Here is a 5,636-nt window from a genome sequence, read left to right as displayed (position 1 = left end):
AAAATAGTTTTGGCTAGTAATAGCAGCATACCTTACAGTCTCAATTAAGCTTGTCCAGCAAAGCGACCGTTTACGAACTGCGCGAGCGTCCTAAGCAGTGGTAGGTGCTGTATTACAGATATCGCTGTTCTATGCAGCGCATGGTCCAAGCATACGGCATGAGCGGTTATATATCGTTATATATATCAGCGGTTATAACAATAAACGTTGTGCGGCGTGACTATGCGAGGTCGAATTGCGGCGTTAGCCCGTTTTCTGTGGTTTTTTTCGAGAAAGAGAATGACAACCAATTGTTTTTTCGGTTGTGTGTTCCGTTCTCTACGACCCACTCACACGTATTACGAAAATTTTGTCCTGAAAAACAGCCATCGCATTCTTTCTAGGCAATCCCTCTCACATATTATGGCTGTATACAGGCCAAAAAGGCAATGCCGAACACCCGCTTATATATGGTTATCACGCCGGTTCACCAACCGCAGTGACCGACGTGTTGAGCAGCGCCATCGGCCTCGTGCAGGAAGGCTGGCGCACCCATATTGTAATTTCAAGCCTACTAGACTGCAAATGCGCGAGAACGATGCCAGTGTATTACAAATATTTGACAGCACCTGCCGCTTAGCTGCTTCGTGGTTGCCTTAGGTTGGCCGCGCACGAGCATGCGCTTTTACGTTCTATGTTTTACTCCCTACGCCAAGCGATCAGACAGAGAACTAGGGGGGTTGCCTGAGCTAGTTGGTAATTTATGATCAAAAATAACGTACAGCGCGAAAAACAAGGACTGCGAAGACGACATACACAGCGCTGAATTCCAACATTTAATTGCGTTGCCACATCGTGTGTATATGTACAAGAAAGGGCATGCGCAGAAAATGAAAGGCAGTCACATGGGGTATTCTAACAGCAAGTCACTGAACTAAGAGCATGGTCACCAGAAAAATAAAAAAAACATTACGATTTCAATCTGTTTAGATACGTGACTTCACCATGGTCAGCGCGATAGAGGGGGCACTAACGCATATAATACCAAGTTTTCTGATGAAATCAGCTTGCACAATTTCCAGGGTGAGCTGTGAGCTGTGTCTCGCTAAAACTTCGGTATCTTCAAAGAGGGGCACGCAGCCGCAGTCCCGGCAATGGATGCCCAAGTGGCCTTGTACAGTGCTGTGGACGTTGTTACAGTGCTCTCTTAGTCGATCGTTTAAGCACCTGCCTGTCTGTCCAAGATATTTACTGCCGCACCCGAACTCCCGAACCTCCTTTCGTGAAAACAGAGGCATGGAGAAATGGCGGCGTAACTAGGACAGCATTCTGGTTTCCTAGAACTGTTTGGATGCCTGGGAATCCCTTATCGGCAAGAATGGTATCCCCTTGGTTGAACAAGGTCTAGGAACCCAAAATCGACTGTAACGTGGGCATCGGACAGTCTACCACTATAGGCTTTTGAACAAAAGCAGATCATCCCTCCTGGTGTTACAGCCACTAAAAACTTAAGTGTATAAGACCCTCTGTAATTCGAGTACAAGACTCGTTCTTGTTGCACACTTGGTGGTTGCTCTGTACGCATTTTAGTGTAATCAATAATCATAGTACAGCCAGGATAATGCACCTTAAAACTGTCAGGCATTGTGGCCTCAATCACTCTTGATGGGGGACGAAAAATCAATTGTTTGGTTGCCACAGCGAGTGTCTTTAGAACACTCTTGAAGTGCCGTGATGCCGACGTTTCGCTTACAGAGAAAAGAATAGCCAGTGATGAGTAGCTGATTCCAAGCTTTAACTTCATAAGAAATAAAAGAAGCCTATTTTCAGCAGTCACATCACATTTTTGCTCTGATGAAGGTGGAAGTATGCTCAGAAGAATTGCAAACACTACTTTGCTTACATTGCATAGGTTTTGCAATGCGTTTGTGGATTTAGCGACGCTGTCATAGCCAGAGAAGTAGGTGGTTCTGTAGTCAGAGCCACTGTGCCTGCTACAGACCTCTGGCTTGTGCTGCACACTGCTGTCGTATGTCTCAAGATGTGTCACTTGAGTTGATGCCCCTGATTAATTGATGAGACACATGAACACCGTGAAATTCTTGCTTGACGTGCTTGTCCCTTCAGTCTGTGTTTCCTGTGTAAAATTGCAGTAAAAAAGAATAAATACATGCTAGTTTACAACGGCCACCTCACTTTTATCAGTCATAACACACAAATTTATTGGCAGTAAACAAACTTCTCAAACTAGCCTCTCCAGAAATATGATGCCACAATTTGTGCACCAAACGTTGCACTGAAAAATGAGAAGGGAAGGAGCAATAAGGGTACAACACTGAATGTGCTGCCTATGCTCTCCCTGTGCAGCAGGATGGCTCCCGCCTCCCTGCTGCACAGGGAGGCGCAACTCAGCATGGTACAAGAACAAAAACATATTTTGCTGTTCACATGCAGGCATTCAACTTCAGATTCCAAAATTTTCAGAAGCTTACCATGGATTTTACTGCAGTGCAATGCTGAGCAGCAACAGTGGCCAGTATACCTAAGTCCTCTGACGAGCTCCCCTCGTACAACATGTTTGTACCAGTTAGGTCGGCTGTCGCAAGGCCGCTAGTACCACTGGTTCCTACTGTCTCGGCTGTGTGGGGAGGAGCTGATACAGGGACAGCGGCTGACGCAAGAGTAGCAGGTGATGAAGGGGCAGCAGAAGGAGCAGACGACGATCTAGAATGCCGCTGCTTCCACCTGCGCATTTTACAGAAGCTTGAATGCCACTGAACCTTGTCAGTACACGTCTTTTGCACTGGGCACATCTACATGCATACATTCACATTTATTAGTAGAGACTAACTGGTCCATGGTAAAGTTAAGTGGGAAAAGACGGAACATATTCAACAATCCCAGCTTCTGACGCAAACGAAAACCGAAATGGGGCATCAGAGAGAAGCTTACCTACTAAATCTAGTCAGCTTAGTACTACTGGAAAAATTGTAGGTACATAGCCTGGGTGGCTTTCAATTGTGCTCTTCTCGCCATTCACGAAATGTTTGGAGCACACCCTAGAATCCCGATTAGGCTGCCAATCTGAAGAGTCTCCAAAACTGATATAAGTACGACAGGAGTAATTACCATTAATCTGCTGCAACAGGCGTAGTAGGGTCAATCAATGAAAGGGTCGTGATTAAAACGACAGGAAAACACGCCGCACATACAAATTATTTATCTATGTATTACTAACCTGACGCACCTCATACACTGTTTTCTCCCCAGCTTGAGTGTCGCAACAACTTTTCGTTATGGTTAATGTATACATCAGATTATGTACCAATACAGCAGTTCGGGAGAAATCGCATGAATAATCGCATGGATAAATCGCGAAGTTGTCGGAGGGCAGGAAAAGCGCATGATAGCGCAGGTCGTTTGCCGTTTCTTGTCCGCGAGAGTCAACCATGTACGACACCGCCGCGAACAGCATGTAGCATCGAAACAAAAAGCACGACCAATACGGAGGATGGCTCCCGTTTAACTTGCAGTTCCTCATTACTTGCGCTGAACACGCCTACGAGCAGTTTGATAATCATTCTCAAGAAACAGACGCCACAAGACTGGGCACAGTGCGTCTCACCAATTGCCAAAGGTCATACTGCGCTTTCTTTATTTCCTCAGTACGATGCCTGCAATTTCAATGGAAAGGTTATAGACCTACAAACCGCGAAAGTGACCAAACAGTAAGCATAAGCGACCGCCTCGTGAACACGCCCCGTACACTGGCCAACAATCTGTTAACTGATTGCCGCGAACAGAAGAATAAACATCGTCCTTGGATGCTTGCTTAATATGCAGCGATTTCCGTTTACAAAGAGGAATTTACTTACTTGACTAGTCGCAGAGCGATAATCCACTTTTGCCTTCGCGTCTTCTCCCAAGGCTGCGACGGAAAGCTGTACAGCCTTACGCCTGGCGTTTCTTCACGACTGTGAAAGTCTTTTACAGAGCAGTACCTCCGCCCACTTCACAGCTTCACAGCTTTGGCAGGGCGCAGATCACACAAGTCCAGTGACGCCATCGGACCTTCAACAGGCGCACAGGTTCTCTTTCGGATGCGAAAGACAGCTCTAAAAGCGCACGCTGAACAACGGAGGCAATGGCAGCAAAGAAGGGTCCCCCCGCGCGCGCGCGATCGGGGGAAACGCTTTCAAGCTTCTTGCTTCGGCCGCCAGATGGAGCGGCTTGTTCTACAAACTGCATTGCATGGTGCCTATAGGCTGTGGCGAGCTCGTAGCCTGGTCGGCGTGGTCTGCGAGAAGCGACCAGCTTTTTCGCACTCGCAACAGGGCAGAAAAAAGCGCGAATCGACGCAGAACTCGGGCTAGAAATGGACTTCGCCACAGCCAGGGCTCAATACTACCCAAGCTGGTACTACCCAGATCACGTTCCGCGCGCCGCCACCAGGCGCCGCTACTATACCTCAAACTCCAGCGCAAGACGCCCATAGTCCGACGCACTGCAACGTCGACGTAACGTAACCGACGGCTGCCAGCGCGCCCGACGCAGATTTGGCTCCTGCTACATTCGCGCGCCGGCGCCGCCGACTGCGTCGACTCATAATGCATCGCGCGGAGGAAAATGGCGGAAGCCTGCGCGAACAACATGAGTTGCGCCAGCGGCTCAAACGTTGAACTTGCTCAAGTAAAACTCTTGCTTGGGCTAGTTGGTTCATGCTTGAAGTAGGTAAAGGCAAGGCGCAGAAGACCAGGACTTAGGAAGAACTTGTCGCGCAGGACTTGTCGTTTGTGCTCTTCTTCCTAAGTCCTGTTCTTCTGCGCCTTGCCTTTACCTACTTCAAGTTGAACTTGCCTCGCATAGCGTGGTGGAGAGGTTTATCGAAGCCATAAAACAACACCCATGTTTGTACGACACTAACCGACTCGATTTCAGGGACCAACAGCGCAAAAAGAACGCGAGGGAACAGATACGGCAGAGCAGCGGTCTCTCTACAGGTGAGCCGTGTTTGGCTTCACTTGCACGTTTCTCGGCCGCAGCATGCCACTTGCTGCATGCACCGTAATCTTTGATCGATATTTGTTGTCCCTCCTTTCCGTTTGTAGTTGAGGAATGCCACAAGTTGTGGAAGAAGCTGCGAGATCGCTTTACCCGTGAACTCGAAGCATTCGAGCTCGCAGCGAGGAGCGGCAGCGCCTACGTCGCGAGGCAGACGTGGGAGTTTGCCGATGCAATGAGCTTTTGCAAGAATCGTGGTCGTCCCAGACAGTGAGTTGTTTTCTCTGTTTTGGAACGTTTGCTTTTGCTGCTCGAAGTACGTGGAGGCACGCTCATGAAACGTGTTCGTTGTACGGCATGAATTGGGTGCTACGTTCACGCACATGCTGTGCACTGAGCCTCCTTCGTTAATTTATGCTTTTGTATCGTGACTTTCGCCGTCCGTACTGGAGGATTTAGAACCCGTTCTTTTTCTTTTGTTTGATGTAACTGCCTATGAAATGATGCGCTGTACCGCGTTTAACAGCATGACTTTGGGAGAAGACCTTGGAGAAGACTGTCAGCAATTGCTCGTCTTTTCGGAACGTCTCACAACTTTTATGCGGCTCTCAGATGAGCGGATCGAATCCGTAGTAAAATCAGATGAACGTTTTGCC

The 5,636-nt window shown here is 48.1% G+C and overlaps 1 long non-coding RNA gene across 1 annotated transcript; it reads right to left on the bottom strand.

Annotated features, from left to right (window-relative positions):
* Nucleotides 1-802: 802 nt before the first annotated feature.
* Nucleotides 803-4,543, bottom strand: LOC135909010 (uncharacterized). The gene is made up of 3 exons (XR_011511751.1): nucleotides 3,855-4,543; nucleotides 2,472-2,724; nucleotides 803-2,116 (listed from the first exon to the last, which is right to left on the bottom strand). It is a non-coding gene; the product is annotated as an uncharacterized lncRNA (long non-coding RNA).
* Between the last annotated feature and the right edge of the window lie 1,093 nt (nucleotides 4,544-5,636).

The sequence above is a fragment of the Dermacentor albipictus genome, chromosome 2 (genome assembly GCF_038994185.2).
Source record: "Dermacentor albipictus isolate Rhodes 1998 colony chromosome 2, USDA_Dalb.pri_finalv2, whole genome shotgun sequence".
Taxonomy (NCBI): Eukaryota; Metazoa; Arthropoda; class Arachnida; order Ixodida; family Ixodidae; genus Dermacentor; species Dermacentor albipictus.
The sequence above is the reverse complement of the archived record's forward strand: the minus strand, read 5'-3'. Positions and strand labels throughout refer to the sequence as shown.